The following is a 12,259-nucleotide window of genomic DNA, read 5'->3' as shown; positions in this document are numbered from 1 at the left end:
GTATTGACAAAAGGTACATCAAATTTGCCAATTATTGTGTACTTAACGCTTCCTCAAAATGGAATAAACACTGTTATTCGAATATTTATTTACCAACAAATTCGTTAGATTCTTAAAATTGTATTGCTTTTTTTTTAATTGGTAAAAAACAAAGCAATTTTTTATTGTCGCATTACAGGGTGGCCCGTAAGTCAACGGTATTCCTTGGGGGGTGGATAGGCCAATCGAAAATAAGTCGATTTAATTAAACTTGCTTTAGTTCAAAAGTGTACAACAATCGAGATATAGGGTGTCAAAGGTGAAAACATAAATCACATTTTCTGTAGTATGTCTACTACTTCGAACTAGTATCACACTAATTTTGGTATTTGGGACTTTCTTCAGATGATAAACTTAAATTTATCGACGATTTCGGTGTATCTTCTAAAGGGCACTACAAGGAGCTATTAGAGTTTATTTAAACTGCGAAAACTTTTTTGTGCCCCGGTGACTGTCATTTTGGACTAGATATATATTTTCTGTCACCTTTCTTACTTAAAAAAGATAAACCCTATTGAAGTGCCTAGAAAAAACGGTTTCCGAGAAAAGGGCATCTAAAGCTGATGATGCATGCAAATTTATTGAATATTAATTTTTAAATAATTGTTGCTGTTTTACTTATTAGTAAATGTATTGTAAATTTGCTGTACAAAAAGCTCATCGTCATATTGTTTAAATAATTAGAAACTCAAATGAAATATTTGTTACTAACAAATGAACGGTATTTATTTAACACTAAATAAAAGTAAAATAAAATGCTTAAATTGCTTGCCATCCAGATGGACGCAGGCACTAATAATATAACAAAAATAATAACAATAATATTTGATAATTATGAATTTATCATCTTAAAAAGTTCCTGAATTCAAAATTTTGTGAAATTAGTTCGAAATAGTGGAGACGTATTAGAGAAAATGTGATTTATTTTTTCACTTTTGACACCCTGTATATCAAGCATAAACTTCCGGACTAAGGCAGATTTAGCTAAATACACTGACTTTAAAAAAAACCGCAACACCAAGAAGAACGCACTGTATGTATTTGAAATTTTGGTATGATTTTAGACTTGCAAAGAGAAAAAAATGATAAAAATTTCAAGTTCGTATTTTAATGCGATATGAAGTTTTTCTTTACTTTTTCATCTGTGACGATCGTTCTTTTTGCAAATTTTTTGACAGGCGGATAGCGATAAAGGTACTGTTGTTAGTACCATGTTGAATGTGTGGTAGTGCCAAATGCCTCGTGTACGCCAAAATGCAGTTTATCGGCAGTTAACTTCCTTTGAAGGGGGAAGAATTGTTGGTATGCATGAGGCAGGTATACCTTGCCGCGAAATTGCACGTAGATTGGATCGAAACGCATCGACAGTGCTAAGAGCTTGGAGAGATTGGTCTAACGAAGGGTCAGTAAATCGTCATCGTGGTAGTGGCCGTCCAAGAATGACGAACCGACGCGAAGACCGGCGACTTCGTCGTTCAGCGACCGGCGCCCCGTTTGAAACAATTCCGTCTCTTGGTGCTGACTGGGCAGCCACCCTTTGGCCAAAATACCTCCGGTGCGAATTAGAGTGACGGAGAGAAGTATGATGTGGGAAGGCAGAAGTGGGATGAAGGAATGGGTAATGAACGAGTGGGAGCAGGAATGGGAGAAGTATGAGGATTGGGCAAAGACCTTCATACCCCGGATCCGTGATTGGTACGAGTGCGAATGGACGAAAAGTGGGTATATGTTGGCTCAGGTGTTCACCGGACACGGCGTGTTTGGGAAATACCTGAAGTGGATACGAGTGGAAAGGAGTGCGGAATGTTGGTTTTGTGGCGAAAGAGAGGACACTCCGGAGCACACGCTGTGGATGTGTCCAGAATGGGAGGACTATCGTGCGGAGGCAAGGGGGAGGGGACTCGACCTGAACTGAAGCGCGATAGGGAATGAGCTAGTGGATAGCAAGGGGAAATGGATGGCATTCGAGGGCCTGATAGAGAAGATCTTGAGGGCCAAGATTGCAAGAGAAAATGAGAGAAAGAAGAATGGGGTGCGGGATCGTGTCCGTACCTAGTCCGGTGAAAAATAAGCCCTGAAGTAATACCACGAGGTAGTCCCGGGGCAGAAGAGGGGAGGTGGGTTTAGTGGGTAGGTGGCCGACGTAGTGGTCGGTCGAATCCCACACTACCCGGCTGACGACCAGACCGGGTGTCTTAAGAAGATTCCCCCTCCTCGGAAAAAAAAGGGTAGCCACCCTAAATCGAAGGGTCTCCCTTAGTACGATGATCCCAGAATTAGAAGTTTTGGACTAAATTCATATCGTCCTATGGGTCGGCTTCCATTATCACGAAATCACAGGGTGGCCCGACTGGAGTGGTGTCGTCTGAGAGTGCAATGGGTGGATGAGTGGAGAAGAATCGTGTTCAGTGATGAGAGCCGATTTTGTTTATGGCGATCTGATGGACGGTTACATGCTAGAAGGCGCAGAGGAGAGCGATTAAATTTGGACTTTTTGGAAAGGCGTCATTCTAGTTTAACACCGGGTGTCATGGTTTGTGGTGCCATCCAGTATGGTAGTCGGTCTCCTCTTGTTTTCATTTATGATAGATTAAATGCTCAGAGGTACATTAATAGTGTCTTAGAACCGAGTCTTGTACCATACATGCACGACCATCCTGGAAGCACATTTCAACAGGATAATGCGCGACCACATGTAGCCAACGATACTTTGAGGTATTTGGAAGCTGAAAATTTGGATACTTTGCCTTGGCCAGCTCGGTCTCCAGATTTGTCCCCAATAGAGCATGTATGGGATATAATGGGTCGGAGACTTCAACGTTTAGCTCGCCCTCCAGAGACCGTAGATGAACTCCGCGAGCAGGTGCAGATTGCCTGGGATACAATACCACAGGAAGATATTGAGAATTTAATTTTAAGCATGCCACGTCGCCTACAGGAATGTATTAATTTAAGAGGAGATACCACCCATTATTAAATTATTATTAAATTTTTTCACTTATTCACAATAACTTTCTTTTGATATTTTGATCGTTTTTATCCATTACCCGACCCAACGTGATGCCAGAATTTCAAACGTGTACGATGTGTTCTTCTTGGTGTTGCGGTTTTTTTGAAAGTCAGTGTACATTTGTGTTGAGTTGGCCTTTCAGCCCTTCAAGGGATACCGTTGACTTACGAGACACCCTGTATATGATAAATAAATAGTGCCTGAATTGATATTTGCATCGGCGAAACAAACAAAAACTTAGCTAGTAGGACACTTCGTTTTTGGAATATTTCATATATCGTCCGAATATTTAGCCCCTACGGCTTGTAAATGTAGACCGTAATACATATATTTAAATAAAATTAACTATTTATTTCATACAGGGAAAATATTTACACTTTTTAATGAAGTGGTGTACTATACCAGCTCCTGCGAGTACAATGCAATTGGATGGTATCTCATTTAACTGTATAATAAGCCTGCATCTTACAAAACTTCTCGATTCGCTATAGCTCCTGTACCGGGAATTCCTGAAAAGTTTACAAAAGCTAAAACTAAATCTGTGGGTCGTTGGGAGGAGTTTAAACGATTACGAAATTGATGACTTAATCAATTAGATATGAGAAAAGGCCTTCCTTGCTCACAGGTTAGTCAGAAATAGTCTGGATAAAATCTGGAACACTCTGTATTAGCTTTGGGATGATGTTGCGATCGATGCTGAAATTTTTAAGTTGCAATTTTCATTTCATTAATAACATTTGTCATGACGACATTATTTCCAGCAACAATTAGTTTTTGGACTATTATAGAAGTAATTCTCTTAGTGTGTATATTCCCCGCTTTTAGTTCAAAAAGGTCAATGAAGTGAACGTTCTAAATGTGATAAAACCAATAAAATCGAATAACGGGAACACTGACGAATCCAATTTGAAAATTATCTTGATTTGGAGAAAACTCATGAATAAACTATTAGAGAAGTATTTTTTCTTATTCACATAATTGCCACGACCCACTCACACACTGGCACAATACCACCACAACGGGCCAAAATCACATCCTGTCGGCACGGGGGTGGGGGAAGCCTTTTTGCCTTATACCAGTTGATTACGACAAATTTTTCATATCCTTAATCATGAAATGTTTCCTATTAAGTTTCGCTCGATTCACTTCTGTTCTCATCAATATGCCTAATGATTTTCAGCTATATTAGTTTTTACGACAATATTCGTAGGTTTTTGATTGTGACAAATGATAAGCAATTTCTTTTTCCTATAGTTGTTCTAAATTCGTTGAAAACACGATTGATTGTATTTGGTAAGGATCAGGCTTTGCTGACACGCTTCAGCATTCTGCTGATTAATACCGGAATCAACCGTACTGTCATCTGGAAGAATTTGAGCATCTGCTTTGATTCTGATTAGAGACTTTGCAAAACTGCAGAAACATCTTTAGAAAGTCGAGTACGAAAAGCTTTAGGGTTTATCCTGTTGGATAATGCTTTCTTTCATAAGGCAAAATTAATGAAGGTATGACTTCCATCAGACACATAAACTATTCGATAGATGTGTTTGGTCTAGACTTTTTGGGATGATATGTAAACACACAGGTTCGACGTATGTGTTTTTAGAGCGATGCTTAATTATTCAATTCATTCCTTTTCTACGTCCTGATATAAGAAGACACTCTTAAACTCTATCGGACCGCGCATATCAGAAAATAGAAAATCATAAAGAATTAGTGTGTTTTCTTTAATCCTCATAACCCAACAGGTTATGGGCCCAGATATAACGCAGAAAATTTTTTTTAATAAAAAGTGGAAGAACTTATAAACAGGTGTTTTAATAATTGTGTGCAGTTCAGTGACTAATAATAAGAACGATGCAAAACTTTAAAGTGAAACGTAACATAAAAGCCTTTGACGGAGACCGATACAGTGTCTGGAAATTCAGAATACGTGAATTATTAACTGAGCTTGATGTGATTAGTGTTATCGACGAAGAACTCCCAGAAGAACCTACTGAGGACTGGAACGAGGCTAACCTAACTGCAAGAGGTACTATTGTTGAATTTTTATCTGACTCTTTCCTCAGTTTTGCTCAACCTACAAAAACTGCAAGAGAAATAATACAGAGCCTAGATGCAATTTATGCTCGAAAAAGCGTTGCCACTCAACTTACTCTCCGAAAAAGGTTACTAAGTTTAAAACTAAATGCAGACATTCCGTTAATCAAGCACTTTTCGATCTTTGACGATTTAATTACGGAATTACTGGCTGCTGGAGCAAAACTGGAAGAAAGTGATAAAGTATCACATTTGCTCATTACATTACCCACATCATATGACGGCGTGATTACAGCAATAGAGACTTTATCAGAAGAAAATCTTACCTTAGCATTTGTTAAAACTAGATTACTTGACCAAGAAATAAAGATAAAACAGCAAAGTGCCGATACCAGTGCGAAGATATTACATGCTGAAAAGAAAAACAGCAAAGAACAAAAGAAAACAAAATATTTTCGCACTGAAACATACAAAACAAAATTTCCAAACAAACATCAAAATGCAAAAAGACTAAAGTGTTATCAGTGTGGAAGAGTTGGCCACATTAAAAAGGATTGTTACCACTATAAGAGGCATATCCAACATCAGGAAGCTATTAATAAACAAAGGACAATACAATCAGTCCAATTGGATGCCTCAACAAAATCTCACGGTGGTTTTGCATTTATGACGGGAAACCATGGATCGCCACATGACGAAAACAAGATTTCATTTCTTGTAGATTCGGGAGCTTCAGACCATATTATCAACAGGAGCGATTTATTTTCCAGTTCCTCTGATTTGATGACTCCAATAAAAATATCGGTAGCAAAAGCCGGATCTTACATAAAAGCTACAAAAAGAGGAACTGTTAACGTCATCAGTAATATGGGAATTGAAGGAATTCTGGAAGACGTTTTATATTGTCCAGAAGCACCTCACAATCTGTTATCAGTGTCTAAAATGCAAAACGCCGGAATGACAGTTGTCTTCAATCAGCAAGGAGTTGAAATATACAAGAATGGCAAACTGATATTAAGGGGTAAAGTATTGAATAATCTATTTATTGTAGTTTTTGTTGTGTCCTCAAACTCTGAGACTTTTAATAAAGAAATAAACTGTGTAAGAAATAAAGAATTCTATAAATTATGGCATCAAAGGTTAGGTCATATTGGTAAATTTAAGTTTAATGAACTAAAAAGTAAACAAATGTTTGAGGACACAAATAGTATATTAAATGTGGTACCCGATGACGATATATGTGAGGCCTGTATAAAAGGTAAACAAACACGGTTACCTTTTAAGAGGGCAAAAGACAAGAAACACATAAATCGTCCATTATTTGTTGTGCACTCCGATGTTTGTGGGCCAATAACACCCTCCACATTAAATGGCAAAAACTATTATGTTACGTTCATAGATGAATATACTCACTATTGTGTAATTTATCTGATGGCATACAAATCTGAAGTTTTTGCTATGTTTCAAGATTTCGTTTCAAAGAGCGAATCTCATTTCAATTTAAAATTAGTGCACTTATATTGCGATAATGGTAGGGAGTACCTGTCAAATGAAATGAAAGAATTTTGTGTTCAAAAAGGTATTTCTTATCATTTAACAGTCCCAAGAACTCCACAGTTAAATGGCGTATCTGAAAGAATGAATAGGACGATAGCTGAAAAGGGGCGAGCTCTGATGAACACTGCTCAATTAGAAAAAGTGTTTTGGGGAGAAGCCGTTTTAACAGCTACCTACCTAATTAATATATCACCGACTAAAGCACTTAAAGAAGCCAAAACACCATATGAAAAATGGCATGGCAAGAAGCCACAGTTAAAATATTTAAGGGTGTTTGGTTCGACAGTTTTTGTTCATAATAAGATATTAAAAACAAAATTTGATGATAAATCTTGGAAAGGAATTTTATTAGGGTACGAATCAAACGGTTATAGAGTGTGGGATGTGAGAACTGAAAAGTTTGCAACAGTTCGGGACGTAATAGTAGATGAAACTAATTTTTTGGTATCTAGACCAGTGAAGACAGGGTCTAAAGGGGTTGATATTGAAAACTCCAGGTTTGAAACTGATGATGGGTTAGAAACATCAGTAGAGTCTCTGAAATCTGATACATACAATAAATCAGATGTACTGGAATTTAGTTCTAGTAAAAAGGGAAAATTAGACAGCAAGTCTAAGGAACCGCAGGTGGCGGTTGATAAAAGTCTTAATAAGGGTAATAACAATGAGTCTTGCGAACTCAGAAGGAGTGAAAGACTTAAGTCTATTCATCCTGTGTCATATGATGAAGAATCTGTTGACAAAAATTATTTATTATGTGCGCAAGTTTATCTATGCCAAGTTCCTAGTTCATATCAGGAGATTAAGGAAAGAAGTGACAGGGTTTATTGGGAACAAGCAATCAGAGATGAAATTGATTCACTTAAAATTAATGAAACATGGACTTTAGTGCCAACACCTGAAAATAAAAATATAGTTGATTGTAAGTGGATATTTACAATTAAAAACGATGAGTTTGGTAACCCATCAAAGTACAAAGCTCGATTAGTTGCTCGGGGTTTCAGTCAAAAATATCTAATAGATTATGATGAAGTTTTTGCGCCAGTTGCAAGAATTTCAAGTTTTAGATTCATGTTGTCTCTTGCAAATCAGTATAATCTATTAATACATCATATGGACGTAAAGACAGCATTCCTAAATGGAAAATTGAATGAAGAAATTTTCATGAAAGTGCCCGAAGGAATAGAAAGCAATAAAAATGTAGTATGTAAACTAAATAAAGCTTTGTACGGTTTGAAACAAGCAGCAAAATGCTGGTTTGAAACATTTGAGCAGGCCATTCATCATTGTGGTTTCCAAAATTCACCAGTTGAACGTTGTCTTTACATTATGGATAAAGGCAACATTACAGAAAATATCTATGTGTTGCTGTATGTCGACGATGTGGTCATAATTACCGGCAATAATGAATCAATGATTAAATTCAAAAACTATCTGATGACTAAATTCAAAATGGTTGACTTAAAGGAAATTAAATTTTTTGTAGGGATAAAAATTGATAGAACCGATAATAAAATAACTTTGAGCCAGACTTCTTACCTTAAAAACGTTTTAAATAAGTTTAACATGTATGACTGTAAACCTGTAAGTACCCCTCTTCAAGTTAACTTAAACTATGAAGCTCTCAATTCCAATGAGAAATATGATAGTCCCTGCAGAAACCTAGTTGGTTGTTTAATGTATGTTATGGTATGTACTAGACCTGATTTAAGTACAGCTGTAAATATTTTAAGTAGATACGTTAATAAAAATAATAAAGAGCTGTGGATTAATCTAAAAAGGGTACTGCGATATATCAAAGGGACAATCGATGTTAAACTTACCTATAAACGAGATGAATATAAACATATTTTATCTGGTTATGCCGACTCAGATTGGGGAGGCAGTTTAGATAACAGAAAAAGTACTACTGGATATATATTTAAATTATTTGAAACCAATGTAATCTGCTGGAATACAAAAAGACAAAATTCAGTAGCAGCATCATCTACTGAGGCCGAATACATGGCACTATTTGAAGCCGTAAAAGAAGCTCTTTGGCTAAAATCCTTTGCAATTTCTATCAAGCTAGATATTTCAGAACCAATTATAATTTATGAGGACAATCTTAGCTGTATAAGTATAGCAAATAATCCAACAAGTCACAAAAGGTCTAAACATATAGATATTAAGTATCACTTTACCAGAGAACAAGTTGAAAAAAAAACAATAAAATTAATATATATTTCCACAGATAATCAAGTAGCCGATTTGTTGACAAAACCGTTGCCATCACCTAAATTCATGGAACTAAGGGACTCCATGGGTGTTGAATAAACAGTCTAAGTGTTGATTATTTGAAGTTTTTTTGTAATATAGTTATATAGTTGATATTGGCTATTTAAAATCGATTAAATGATCTGATTAGGTTTTTCTGGGTTTCCCTAATCCTTAGCAACAAATGTTGGATCATTTTTGTATTCTCCCCAGGCTTTTGCGAGTCCATAAGTTGATGTGTCTTAAGTTTATCGGGACATAAATTTTGAGGGGGAGTGTTGGATAATGCTTTCTTTCATAAGGCAAAATTAATGAAGGTATGACTTCCATCAGACACATAAACTATTCGATAGATGTGTTTGGTCTAGACTTTTTGGGATGATATGTAAACACACAGGTTCGACGTATGTGTTTTTAGAGCGATGCTTAATTATTCAATTCATTCCTTTTCTACGTCCTGATATAAGAAGACACTCTTAAACTCTATCGGACCGCGCATATCAGAAAATAGAAAATCATAAAGAATTAGTGTGTTTTCTTTAATCCTCATAACCCAACATATCCTTTTACAAAGCTTACCTAAGTAAAGGCCTCAGGACGAAATTGTGCATATCGCTTGTGTTTTCCACTATTGCTCATGACAATATTCTGTACTGGCCACCTCGTGTCCAGGCGCCTTAATTGTTCTGCAAATAGTGGTTAACGCTTGCCCGAGCTTTTCCATTAGAGTTCGGAAATATGACCAAATAACTCCCATCTATAGGTAATCCATGAAATGTTTATTGGAAAAATTTTTACCGCTTCGGTACCTTTGAGTGATAATTATCTTGATCGTGACAATTGATAAATTGTCTTAACGTTGTCACCTTTATGATGCTCTACTTGAAGCAAATCACAGGCATAATCTCGCAACTAGGTCTCATAATTATATCATCTTTAGACACAGAACTGCCTTGTGTAAAAGATCATTTTGTACTGTTTTTTACTTTTACTTGACATTTGTTACCGCTCTTCATAACGCTTACATTGTTTCTTCGATTTTTCCTTACGTAGTACTTATTTTGTCACTGTAACAGATACTGTTTAGAAATCATAGTGACGCCAAAGATGACGAAAACTGAACTTTTCCAAAAGAGTTGAAAATTGGATTGTGCTATCTGCATGAAAAATGTCTAGAATTGCAAAAAGAACGCAATAATAATAAGGAAAAAGCAAATTTCTTTGTAAAAAAACGTAACATTGATTTTATAACTTTTTTGAAAAACACTGCATTGAGAGCCTCAAACTTTTATCCAATTAAATAACATGGGTCATAGAGTGATGGCTACAAAATTAAGAACACCTACTTATTTTATTGAATTTTGAATATATAGAGTAGTATAGAGAAAATCTGGCATTATTGTAAGGATCTATGTTTCCAAAATGTTTATGGGAATCTGGAAGCTATTTATTGAAAAGTTAGGGGATCCCCATGTTTTATGAAAAAACTCTGAATCAACAGCGCATGTCAAGTACTGAAAGAGCGGGCACTAAATTAAGAACGCTGTTGATTTGTCAGTTTAGCATATTTATTGGTGATGGTTTGTGAAAGTTCTTATAAGATTTAGATTTTGAGAAAAAATTACACGTACAAAACAATGGAAAAATTAAAAAGTTGCCCACCAGAACTTGGAGGATTAATTACTATTAATTTGAAGTCTTCCGGGAAATCGTATAAGACTACTACAACGAAGTTAAAATGCTCTAAAGGACTGTTTTTTCATGCGATTAAGTATTTGAAAAAACATGGAATTATACGAAACTTATCACAAAAAATAATTCTCGAAAATCGAGTTCCGGCACAGGTAGACGAATTATAAAACTCTCTCGGCGAAATTCTACAATGACAGTGGTTGATATCCGGAAAATTGTAAAAATAAAAACTCTGTGTTTTCCATTTAAATTTGCATGGACGAGTTACGAGTAAAAAGCTGCTGCTTGCAAAAAAATCGCATATCTTAAACACAGTTTGTTGAGAACCATCAAGCCTTGTCCCAGTGAAAGTACGTTCTTTAGTCCGATGAAACAAAAGTCCATTGGATAGGATCGGATTGGACACAGTATGTGCGGCATCCTTCAAACCAGGAATACCATCCTAAATACGCCAGAATTACACTGAAACGTGGAGATGGATCAATTCGTTTTCCTTGTCTGGGATAGGCCCAGTTCATAAAATTGAGAGGATTATGCACCAGCGCCAATACCAGAATATTATAGTGACTATAATGCTACCGAATACCGAAGAGAACTTGCCAGTGATTTGATAGTTTCAGCAAGACAATGATCTGAAGTATACGGAAACTAGTTTTCCTTCTTGGTTCGACCAGACATATGTCTTCAAAATTGCCTACCAGTAATTCGGATCTTAATCTGATTGAAAATTGGTGGGACGATGTAAAAGAAAGCTTTGAGATAACAAAATATCAAAAATATTCTATTCAAAGCTGTTAAACGGGTGTGGTACTTTACTCCCAAGGAATGTTTTCGGGCCCTAATCAAGTATGTCCAATCGCAGTTTGGAACTGGAGAAGAGTAAAAGCTACCCAAATCGTTACTAGTTATTTTAAGTTTTTATTATTATATGTTTACATATTGTTCTTAATTGTATGTCTGAGGGGTTTTGTAATTTTTAATGAACTTTTTTTTCTTAAAACGTCGATTATTGACTTTTCCTATAATTTAATAGGAGCGTCAAAAAAACTATTATAATTTAAAAAAATTTGCTTTAAGAAATTATTTTTTTATATACAGGATGTTTCCTGAGTACGGCACGTAATTTTGGGAGCGTATTCTACAGCTAAAATAAAGGTAATTTTGTTATGTAAACTATATCCCAAAAATGCTTCGTTGCGGAAATACAGGGTGTGAAAATTTCTTTAAAAAATTACAATTTTTAAAATATTTCCGAAACTACTTTAGAAATTTTAATGAAACAGGCAAGTACACAACAAAAAAATTCATATCTTCATGCAAGTATTTCTTTTAAAAATAATAAAAAAGAATGAAAAAATTTAGCTACAATGTTATTTACTCGAAAACGGTGCGTCCTACGAAAAAAAGTTAAGAGACATTTTTTCTTCCAAATGGAACATATAATTAAAAAAGGAACAAAATATTGGAAAAGAACAGTGGCGCACCACATTTTTCCTTTAAAATATCCAGCAATCATCCTGCCCGCACGCCACTGGTTACGCAACAGCCACTGTTTTTGACGTAAAATACGCACCGTTGCTAACTCTCAAATCCTGCAAAATTTCATTAAAATGTCTCAAGTAGTTTCGGAAATTGTAATTTTTAAAGAAATTTTCACACCCTGTA

The 12,259-nt window shown here is 35.8% G+C and overlaps 1 protein-coding gene across 2 annotated transcripts in view; it reads left to right on the top strand.

Annotated features, from left to right (window-relative positions):
• Utx (Utx histone demethylase) overlaps positions 1-12,259 on the top strand; it is a 78,074-nt gene that overhangs the window by 33,009 nt on the left and 32,806 nt on the right. The gene's annotated exons all lie outside the window — the stretch shown is intronic.

The sequence above is a fragment of the Euwallacea fornicatus genome, chromosome 33 (genome assembly GCF_040115645.1).
Source record: "Euwallacea fornicatus isolate EFF26 chromosome 33, ASM4011564v1, whole genome shotgun sequence".
NCBI lineage: Eukaryota > Metazoa > Arthropoda > Insecta > Coleoptera > Curculionidae > Euwallacea > Euwallacea fornicatus.
The sequence above is the reverse complement of the archived record's forward strand: the minus strand, read 5'-3'. Positions and strand labels throughout refer to the sequence as shown.